The following is an 11,998-nucleotide window of genomic DNA, read 5'->3' as shown; positions in this document are numbered from 1 at the left end:
AGCTTCAGTAGGTGGAATAATTTCAATAATGGGCATATAATGGTACACGAATCTTTTGAATATAAGACTGCATCTTCCTACCCCTTTTAATATACTAAAAAGCATCAGCAACTTCCGACTCTTTACTTCTTATTGTTTCCTTGAACGTATTTTTGCCCTCTTCTATCTTCACTGTTCCAAGTAACTCATGTATTATGATAGACTTTTGCTCTGTCTACTATAATGCTGTCCTTAGCTACTTTTGTAATTTCACATTACTTAATGGATCGTTAAATCATTATACCAATATTATGTCAGACATTGTCCATTGTCGATATGTATGTGGTATACACATTTCAGGAGTTGGCTTTATGCTTGTCTTCAGATGATGGCTGTCATTATACAGACAGATTAAGTTTTGTTGTTAGTTAAATTAACATTTTATATTCATTCGCAACATGTGTAGTGACAGCACAACAAATGCATATACAATTAATTTGAATTACTAAAATGAATAACAAACTTCTTTGATCATTGTCCTCCAGGAAAGTGGTATCTGCCTTTCCTAACAGAGATGTAATGATTTCACAGTTTCTGAACGTCATCATATAAACTATGAATATTACTAATACAATTTTCCATAAATAAAATTGTATTAATACATTCATAAATGTGACCACTGTGAACAGGTGGGTGAAAACTGAATGCCATAAATAAAAGATACTGTTGTCATAATTTAAAACAATTTATTAAATAAATAAAATTGAAGCCAAATATAATAATAAAACCTATATACATATCACAAGCAGTCCTGTATAAAACAAAACACATAAGTATGGATATTGAACGTTCATATAGGTAACTAGACGATTAAGAATCTCATTAGATAACATTATAATTTGTGTGACCATATTTCATCACTATTACTGTTGGAATAATTTAAACTATTTAATAAAAAAAATAACATTGAAGCCAAATTTATGGCTAATAAAACCTATGTATATATCATTAAAATCACAAGCAGTCCTGTATAAAACAATACATAAGTATGGATATTGAACGTTCATATAGGTAACTAGATGATTAACAATCTCATTAGATACATTATAATTTGTGTGACCATATTTCATCACTATTAATGTTAGAATAATTTAAACTATTTAACAAATAATAACATTGAGCCAAATTTAAGGCTAATAAAAACTATGTACACATCACCAAAACCACAGGCAGTGCTGTATAACACTCCACATAAGTATGCTTCTTGAACATTTATGTAAGTTACTAGACAGTTCATAACGGTGACAGATTCCATTATCTAATCCCTCTAAACATGCTCGGAGCAGCCTTAGAGTCTCTTATCTCTTTCTTCTTCTTGGCAGGATCAAGAACAAAACATTTCCACAATCTTAAGGTTTCATCTGCACCAGCAGACAACACTGTGCTTCCGTCTGGACACAGAGCCAGTTGCAAGACCCACTTTTTGTGGCCAGTTAATTCAGCAACCTGGAATTAATTTAAGACTTGATTTATTTAACTTAATCAATGCTCTAATTTTATTGGTAAAATTATGCAAGGACCAGTTCTCCTGCTTTGGGGTTTGAAATGGGGCCAATAAACTCTTGCAGTAAAAATACACACTGACTCTGGCTGCAGAAGTGGTATGGTATTCGTATTGCGTTAGTATGGTGTTTGGACGACAAGATCCAGTCTGACATTTAGATGAAAAATAATTTTTGGAAATACTTTATAAATTTGTACAGGGACCTCACAATTTATTAACGTCTGTGGTCTCTGTACAAATTTAAAATATTCACCCAGTGCAATGATGAAAATAAAAGAGTTTCAATCCAAATTAATAGGCATTTAAGGATCATGATTCTTATGTTAAATAGTAAAATCCTGAACTACTATATTAATGGCAGCAGAGATGCGATTTTTAAGAAGCATAGACTGAAAAACTAAAAGAGATTGGATAAAAAATAAATAAAAGAGAATCTAAGTTAAATGTCATGGAAGAGAAACTAACAAAGAACAGAATTAGATGGTATGGGCAATGGTTTATTAAGAATGAATAATAGACAAATCCCAAAGAAGGCTTTGAACATGAAAGTGAAAGGAAAATGTTCACAATGGAGGCTGTGATAAAGATGGGAATGACAGGTTAAGAAACACAGCAGAGAGAGAAGGAAGGTCAAGAGCAAGAAACATAGGAGTTGTGGGAAGGTAGACACTGATGGTTGGACATGGCCATCAGACTTTAGAGCAGAAATATCTTGCGAGGAAAAAATGCCTTTCAGCCCTAAAACAAAATGGAGACCAAACTGAGAGGCCAGGAAAACCACCCCATTTTCTTCTTTCATTCCCTCAAGCATGGCAGAGTAAAGGTGATGGGAACAATATCAAAATAAACATAAGTTACAAAGTTTGCCACGACAGTATTGGATAAACATTTTCTGAGATATCAGGTTCTCATGGAATGGATTGTTGGTGCCATGTACTGCGGCATAAGTACGTATACTGACTCATGATTTATGATGAAGCACATAGAGAGTGGGGGAAGAAGACTTTTGGTTATAAAATGTTTGCTAGTGGGTGCCTAACTGGGCATCAGAAACATCATGTTTGTGTTCAGACAGGAAGATAATGATGGTATTAAAAGTGGCTGGTTTTACAAGCCTGTTCTACAAGAATTAAATGTCAGCCACAGGATGTTCAAAAATAAGTGTGAAATAAATCTATCTTCTAACTAACCAATTATATATGTATAATTTTAAAATACATGACATATCCTGAGTGAACTTTCGTAGACATCTCCCAATACAAACTATACACCAATATAACCAATTCATTTTCAATCACGTCTCCATTAACATTTCATCTCACTGAAATTATGATCATTTACCTTTGTCATTGATGGATATTTCCAGATAATTAGTTGATTATTTGGAGAACCATGACCTGAGATGAGTTCTCTGTATGTAGTTGACCACTGAAGACCACAAACCTGCAAGACATTTTTTTACAGTGTAAATATTTGCAAGGGATTCAAGGAAGTAACAAAATACATGTAGTACTCTTCCACTAAATAACCCAGTCCAAGATGACAAATGACTGACAGATTTAAAAATCAAGACAATTATGAACTAAGAGGATGAAAAATTGTTTAACACACATATGGAGACTTTTCATTCATAAACCTTTCCTTAGTGGTATTAATGTCCAACAAACAGAAGACAGTAGTTGAATATGAAGGTAATGGCCGTTTTATTTAAGCTTCAACAAGACAATCATGCAGTAGTTAGGCAACAGTCCATACACATTTGAGATGTGTGTAAATTGAGATGCCTAGATTTTTAAATAAAATAATAATTATTCAACTAATAACTATAGATGTGCTACTGCACCTACCAAATTTAACAGTGCATCAGCCTAAGCAGTTATGAATTCTCTATAGTCATGGCAGTCAAGGGGTCTTAAATACAGTAAATATCCAGGTCTTACCTGAGACTTAGTGTCAATGGTGCTGAGACAACAACCAGTATTGCAGTTCCAAAAGCGAATGCATCTGTCACTTGTTCCAGCACCGCTTGCCAATATGCTACGCTGCCATGGGCACCATGCCAGTGCCTTCACAGCTGCTTGATGTGCACTACAAGACAGCAGGAAAATAAGCATCTCAATGTTGGAATGGAATGTCACAATTTTTGGAGTGCAATTCTACTAAACTGAAAACGTGTCTGTCATTCCCTTGTGAAAATAATTTTTGTGTCTAGACAGTTATATCATAGCAATGATCATGGAGACACTGGTGATTTTAAACCAATTGATATGACTGACAGCCCAAGAATGTTCGAGTAAAATACAATCAAGTTTGCAATACTGGAACAGTTTCAAGATCCAATATACATATATAGATACTCAGAGGCTTCAATCACATTTTTTTTTTGCATGGAATTAATTTGATAGAGTACAACATCCTCTCATTTCACAAATAGGAAACTACATCATCAAGTATCTACTTACCTGAGAGAGTGTAATGGCTGGGGTTGTGAGAAAGCCTGTCCTGCCACAACTGGCCATATGTAAAGCATATTGTCATTCCCACCACTGGCTAGACACCTGCCATCTGGCGACCACTTTAGTCCACAAACCTGAAAACAGTGAAGTTATCAATAACACGTCTAATATAAATGATGTTATGACCGTGGGAGTTTTCTCAAGAGACTGCATGCATGTAAATATTTTAATCTAAAACCAGAGGTTAAAGAGGCATGGGAGGGGGGAAATGCACAATAACACTTATCTAAAACAATGCCTTTTTATAGTGGTCTGAAATCAGGGGATGCTTTATCACTTTAACTGCTAGGAATGAGGAAGGAAGATGGACAGTCTGGGCTGATAGGAAACAAGGAGCTAGATAGATTATAAGTGGTCCCTTTAGGGCTCTTTTCTATAGGCCTGGACCATTTCCAGATCCCTTCTTCATTCCTGGTCTCTGGCTGGACAATCACCATGGCCCGGTCCTTTTCCTAACCCTATATAAACCAACCACTTCCCACTTAAGCCTTTGGGTTGGAGACAGTATGTTTCTCCGAAACAATGGTAACTGCCTACAAGTACACACTGTCACAGCCCAGAAGACCACCATGATTAGATATGTAGGGGCCTCTCTCTGCAGGTGGTATGAGACTTATACAAAGCTTACTACTTTCTTGAGATGACGTAAGGTTTCTTGCAGCGACTCCAAGTGAATAAAGTATCTTCATCTTGTGTAACTGTAACAATGAACTTTTTATTTGTGGAAGGTGTGTCAAGATTTGTAGCATCAGTGTTCCTTCTCAATACTATAACCTTTTCCTGCCGTGAATATATCACTACCCTGAACACAAACTCAGGTCCCCGCAATTAACTGCGTAAGTTATGGCATGACCTTTGGTAGGGAGATGAAGCACATGGTGTGGTAAGGAGGGACAGCAGACCAGGGTACTGTTAAAACTGGCCTACATAATGTTTGTAGTTTGTCAGCAGAGGTGATTAAATGGTGGGCAGTAGACCTTCATTTAGTGTCGTGGGAATGAATCTGTATGTAAACATGCCAATGGATTCTGCATAGTTAGCACAAACTATTGGCTCCATTCTTCAGGAGTTCTCTATGCATGGTTTCTCACCTCTTGTGTATGAGAAGACAACACAGCCACACGGTGATCTCTCTGTCGAACATCATGATGAATGATGCGACCGCTAGCAGAACCACTGCTCAGAATGTAAGAATTCCATGACAGAGAGGTGACACTTGCCGAGTGGCCGCCCATGATACGCAGTCGCCTCCTCTCGCTGCAATCCCACAACTTTAAAAGCAAAACAATTCAATTAAACATTTTGGGTATTCTAACATTACAAAACAATGAGAACAAAAAAATATTTATTAAAATGTCATGAAATGAAAGAAGAACATACAAGTCTTTTTGAATGGGACGGCAGATAAAGGAATTCATAAGGCACCAAACATTTGCAATTCCTGTACTGCTATGACTACCACTATCATTATTATTTATTATTTTCAAACCACATGACCACAAACCAGGCTCAAATCTCATCATCTTGTTTTCTAATTACTACTGATCTCACACAGTCCATGAAGTGCGAATTTATTGTTTACTACAGTAATACCGTTCACATAAATAGTTAAGAAAAAGAAAAGTACTTTCAAGAATAAATATCCATACAAACTACAGTGAAACCTCGATGCATCGTTTTCGGCGGGGGTGGGAAATAAAAACGATGAATGCGGGAAAATGATAGATGCGGGAAAGCATTAAAAATTTAAAAAAAAACAATGTTTCTCTTTCAAAGTTACTTCTTTTTACCAAAAAAGTCTTTAATGGACAACTGGTTTGTTGAAACTTTACGTTTTAGACCAAACAGAGCACTTTCCACGTTCAAAATGTTTTCTTCGTCACGTTCACTAATATTAAGCGCATAAAAGAACGACTTCACTTTCGCCAATGCAGCGTGTGCTTCGGCAAAACTCGGCAAAGCTTCGGGCTCGCATTCGTCGTCTTCCTCTTCCTCACCACTCCAACCCCCTTTGCGGACAATAACAGGAAGAATGGAAATACTGTTACTGCCGAACTCAACGAAACGTAGCTGTAGAAGACCCTGAACCGCTGGAAACGAGATGAATCAGAAGAATGAAAAGTGCCGCCAGCCTTTCCTTTGTACTTGTAATAAAAGCATTTGTGAAGAAATTCACACTGCACATGCCATCTGGCATCGCTGGAACGAAATATGAGTGCACCCTAATTAAAATCGTAAAATTTCTGACAATGAGCACCGCCATTCACTCCATCTATCACCCCTGCACCGCTGACCCTCATTCCAAAAGAATGTGCTGGTTGGGCGACATAACAGGTTATCGCTACTGTGTATTCCAAAAACATTGTGCGTCTTTCGGTATTAATTTATCTCAAAACCCAGCATTTTAAATTCTCAGAAACGATCATTGCGGGAAAATTGTGGGGCGGGACTAAGATTTTTGAACGATCGATGCGATAAAACGATAGTTCGAGGAACGATAGAAGCGGGAAAATGTAACATTATTTTATATGGGATGTATTCGGGACCGAACAAAACGGACGATGCATCCGTGAAAACGATAGTTCCGGGAACGATGGATAGAGGTTTCACTGTACTAGCAAATGTTTTCTTTACACTGAGACTGTGTTCAATGTGGAGCTGCTACACAACATTTTGTAATTGTCACTTTGAACCTTGCTCTGCTCTTCAACCACGATATTTAAAATACATTTTACCACCTGATTGTTCTTTCTTTCAATAACACCACCATATTTATATGAACATAAGCTATGTGAATACCGAAGTCACACCTGACTTTCAATAAGAAAATAAATAAGATATAATTTGCAAGCTGCATCAAAACTTTTAAATTAATTTTCTCTCAGGTACCAGTGATTTTTTCTTTTCAGAAAAACAAAGAGTGTCGGTTTCTCCAAGAACCTAGAAGAATACACGTGTTTCATCTACATTTCCCACTAAACTTGAAGGTAACATCTAACAATTTACATGCTGCTAATTCTGATTTTGGGTAACATAACAAACCTGTATAACTCCCATACGCGTTCCCACAGCAAGACAATCTCCTTCTTGCATCCAATTCACAGAACATACAAAATCACTCCCTTCCAGACTGAGCAATTTCTCAATAGCACCAGTACCAGCATTCCACAGATACACACTGGTGTTAAGAGCAACTGCCAGAATGTTGTTGGGACTCCAATCAATCAGGTTCAGATCTGAAATAACAAGGACAATTACAATAAAATTTATGACTCAAATTAGAACAAAATTTTTAAAGTGGCGCAGTATATTATGCATAACCAGGAACTGATTACAGTTGTGGACTATACATATATTCTGACTGCAAAAACATGTAAGGTGAACCAGATTCAACACATTGTTTGAGTGGTGTCCATTACACAGGGTTTGTGCATACAATATAATGAAAACTGCATTGCACAAATTTTCATTATGTGGAGAAAATCACCAGATTATTGCCTAGGGTTTCTTAAAATAAACTGTACTGAAATGCTGATTTGTTATGGCAATATTGTAAATAAATATACCCACTAAAAAGCACCATACGTGTCACCAAGGGTTTTCTTCAAATACATTGCATGAAACTGCTTCAATCTTCTGTAAATGCCCTTAATTCACACATAAAGATTAATAAATACAAACCCCGACTTCCAAAATATTCTCTTCAACCAGAAATAAAAGGCCTTGAATAATAACCTAATATCAATGGATTAAAATAAGCATCATAACTGCAGTGTATAATGTCACCTTTCAGAAAAAGACCGCCGAAAGGCTGGAACACCTTCAACATTCGATACGACTTATCCCCCCCCCCAAAAAATCACACATTTCACCTGTACCACTGCTATTACTCAGAATAAAATAATGTTCATTCATAGATAAGCCTTTGGTCTTGCTTCCATCATATTTATGAACCAATTACAAGCATTAGCTGTCTGATTTATTACTACATAGGTAATTGAGATGAGCGAAGAAAACTTTACCAGCTATAAGTCAATTGTTTTTAAACTTCTGTTTGAAGCAACCATTAAGTGTCATGAAAGAGGCCTGTGTTCCACTCTAAACCTAAAGTTTGAGTCTTGATTGTTGGTCTTTCAGACATTGTCCATTGACCCATTTAGAGGCTTAATCATTACAAACATCTGCTGATAAAACATCTGAATTTGATTTCTTACAAGATACATAAATACCAACACCAACTTACAATAATCATCCACAATGTCAGGAGCATCAAGAATTCATTCTGGATTTTTTGGAATGTATCTAGTTGAACTTTTTGTTGATGCTGGTGCCTTGGAATACATATTAATCAAAGAATCCGCGAATCCCTGCAATTGAATAAACATAAATGGGTTTATAGTACAATCCCATGAAAAAATTGCCAAACAGAACTCAATATTAGAACTATTTATAAGCTTAAGAAATTGATTACAAAAAAATAGATAAAGAATATTCAAACAGTTGTGCGCGCTCCAAAATGTAAAATGGGCACAGCATAAATCATGTTAACAGCATATCAAGGCAAATTGACTTTTTGCAAAAACTACAGCTAATAACATATTTTGAAACAATTTTAAGATCAGATTATAAATTGTAGTCATAGCAAAACTTCTCAAGTGATTTACAAGATGCCTATTAATTTTCAGAATACATTCTTCAAATAACAGCTACTTTTAAAACACGGTAGCTGAACATTTATATTACAGAAGCCAAATTACACTTTTGGTTTACTCCCTACATGCAGCTCTAAAATATTTCAATCTGAAGACATTATTAGATCAACTTGTTTAATTTTAACTTGTAAGTGCTAAATTCCTGTTAATGAATGTATAAATTCTCTGGCTAACAAAAAACTGATCTAAAAATAAATACATGAGCAATCTAGACCTATAAAACAAGCAACAAATCACCTGAAAATGATTCAGAATTGAAGTATCTGTAACCAACACACAGATAAGAGATTCCTAACATAAATAAGAAAATGTTATGTGTCATTTGCGGTGTCCAACATGCTACTTTGGGTTTTATTGTATGTGCTGATCTTCCACATTGTAACACGAATTCTCTAAGTTGGCAAGCAGTAAGATTAACAATCGTTGTGGTGAGGCAATCACCTATGAAATACCTGTTGTACTACAATGAAACAGAAAACTAGAAAACTTACATCAGGCCTTCCTGGTGCTTTGTTCTTGTATGACAGAAGCCTCATATTTCTAACATCTCTGCCAAACAGATACTCTGACATGAAGCGCTGATATCCTTTCTGTGAAGGGCTTATTAATTCATCATCTAGTTGTTGTCCCTGCGTCACCTGACAAGAAATCACATCAACTTCATATAAATTCAATTTAGTTAAAATTACATTATAAATATAAAATAACAGTTAACTCTCCACAGGCAAATTCCCCCCACCCCCCTCTAAGCTTGAACCCAATTTTTCTTTGTTATTCTGCACACACAGACATGAATAATGAAAGTAACTTTTGTAGGTAGTTACCAACTTCTCAAACCAATGCATCATGACACATTCCTCAAAATTGCTTGTAACCACCTACAAGATATCATTTTAAACAGTGCCTATATACTACAGAAATACCTGCAAACCACTTGTTTAGTGACTCAACACGGACACAAAAACACAGTTCTCAAACATTTCCCATATCATGATCTAATCTCTCAAGGTCCACAACCATTACAACCTGCATGGTTCATAAACACCAATAAATGTATTACCTTATAATGTGCAAGTTCAAAATCGGTTGCACACCTAACAGGTATAAATCGATCACCACCGATCAGGGTCTTGTTTGAAGAAGCACCTGTTAAAATAAACAAAATGGTTAAAATACTATTTAACAATAATGTACACATAAACTACAGACTCCCAAATAAAACATGAAAAGACATGATGCATAAATTTCACTGACACATTTAATATTTATTTTAATTTGTCATATATTATGACTCATACAGGAATCATCTTTTATTAAACCCACAGCCAATAAACTGGCTTGCCAATTTGTAGACTTGATGATTGTAAAAGCCTCACTGAGAATCAAACCTGAGTTGCCTGCACCACAGCCAAACAACTGCTACAAACTGAGTTATGGCAGGCAATGCAGGGATGCCTTTTAAAGTAACAGTAAAGCAAGAGAAAAATAGAACTGTTTCCTTTTCAAAGAAATTGTAAAGTATCAACAAATATGTTGGACAAGAAGTCACAGGAGGAGCCACAGCAATACCGAAAAACGGGCCAAAAGTGGTGAGAATCAACTGACCAGATTCCCTTGTAACTTGACTAGAAGGTAGTGCATATGGAGATTATTTTGATAACAATCAGAAACTTCTGAAAACCTTAATTTCACATTATACAAAACTCATGTCCTCTCTCTCAGTAATTCAGAGAACGAAGAAAAGATTACTATTGCTAAGGAAAAGCAGATTTGGACAAAGAAGTAAATGAGTTTCTGGTCCTAATTAAACATATATATTACAAGTAATGAACATATTTTATATATATACTTTACCTTGCCATTTCTTGGGTCTTTTCTTTATACCAATGGACTTAGTCTTCGACAAGGTTGGAGTGGAAGCTGTTTTCTTGGATACATTGCTAATTAAAAGAAAATTAGTGTCATAATCAAAGTTTAATAAACTGAAATTACTTACCCTCTTAAGAATTACATGAACAAATTATAAAGATTAAATCAGTTTTGCACTATAGTCAGATTTGTTGAAACAAAGGATTCACACAATATGAAGTAAAGCTTAGAATATCTTCATACTGCATGGCACTGAAAGAAACAGCATTAATTTTTAAAAGTTCCATTTAAGCTATAAAACATACTCCAATTTAACATACTGAATCATCTCCACAGACCACAAGAAACATTGCTTTCAGCCCTGTCACAAAAAGAAGTAAACAAAACTTCTATCAGCATTGCAAACAATGTTACTGCACACTCGCACCATATTCTATGTGTAACTGAACACCATATGAAATTACAAGCCATCTGATAGGTTAATCTTAACAATTCCCATTCTGAGAGATCAGATTCAATTTTTATTGCAATGAGGTTCTTTTTATAAACGTTATAACTTGCTGCAATAAGTTGGCTGGGTATGTTACATGCCTTTAAAATTTCCATTAGCTTGTTCCTGTTAACTGTGTCAGCAGGAAAGCTTGCTTCAAAAATTACTGAGATGTTTAAAAATGTGTCAAACTTTAAATCAACATGATATATTGATCCTCACTTTTCACTTCACAGAAAAATTTTACATTAATTTAATAGTTTTGGTTGGCTTAATATAACCTCAACTTCATATGACAACTGTTCAGCAATTATTAAATTCAGGATGCCTTCATAAGAAACAGTTCAAATGTGAAATTTCTGAAACCGTCAACTATACACATTCGTTTAAACTATCTTAAATACCACAAAGAGCAAACCTTAAATCGGAGGCCTCCCGACACTTCTTCAGCCACACGGTAATCGGACATTCGCTTATTTCTTGGTCCATTCTAACACACTTCTTTAGACGTTGAACTGTCAGAGACTAATTTGAAATCTGACACTATATTGTAGATTTCCGTTATACAGTGTGACCAACTTATAAGAAATAAATTTTGTTACCTGTGCTGGTATCGTATGTGTTTGGCAAGCATGACCACTAATAATATAGGAAAAGCGCACAGGTGTGCATAAGAAAGTTTTCCTGTATCTAGTTCGTCATAATCCTTGCTATATTAATTGATGGATTTGGTTCTGTTTTTACATTTTGTTATGTGGTATCTGTCGCATCGTTGATCACATTCACATTCGGGTCCTGGTTGGTGGTAGAGTTCCTTTCTTTAAGTAGTCGCGACGAGTTTTCCGTAGATGGCAGCAGTAGTCTGTAA

General features: G+C 35.6%; 1 pseudogene across 1 annotated transcript; it reads right to left on the bottom strand.

Annotated features, from left to right (window-relative positions):
• Nucleotides 1-705: 705 nt before the first annotated feature.
• On the bottom strand, nt 706-11,687 carry LOC147871172 (cell division cycle protein 20 homolog; annotated as a pseudogene). Its single transcript, XR_015532567.1, has 11 exons — nt 11,549-11,687; nt 10,626-10,711; nt 9,832-9,917; nt 9,263-9,409; nt 8,303-8,426; nt 7,102-7,295; nt 5,151-5,330; nt 4,006-4,133; nt 3,484-3,631; nt 2,885-2,986; nt 706-1,485 (listed from the first exon to the last, which is right to left on the bottom strand). The product of XR_015532567.1 is annotated as a cell division cycle protein 20 homolog (transcript).
• Nucleotides 11,688-11,998: the final 311 nt, after the last annotated feature.

This window comes from Zootermopsis nevadensis, unplaced genomic scaffold (genome assembly GCF_977971745.1).
Source record: "Zootermopsis nevadensis isolate Lab colony 2312 unplaced genomic scaffold, Znev_1.0 Znev_ptg000061l, whole genome shotgun sequence".
Classification (NCBI taxonomy): Eukaryota; Metazoa; Arthropoda; class Insecta; order Blattodea; family Termopsidae; genus Zootermopsis; species Zootermopsis nevadensis.
Note: the sequence above shows the minus strand (reverse complement) of the source record. Positions and strands in the feature narration are given on the sequence as shown.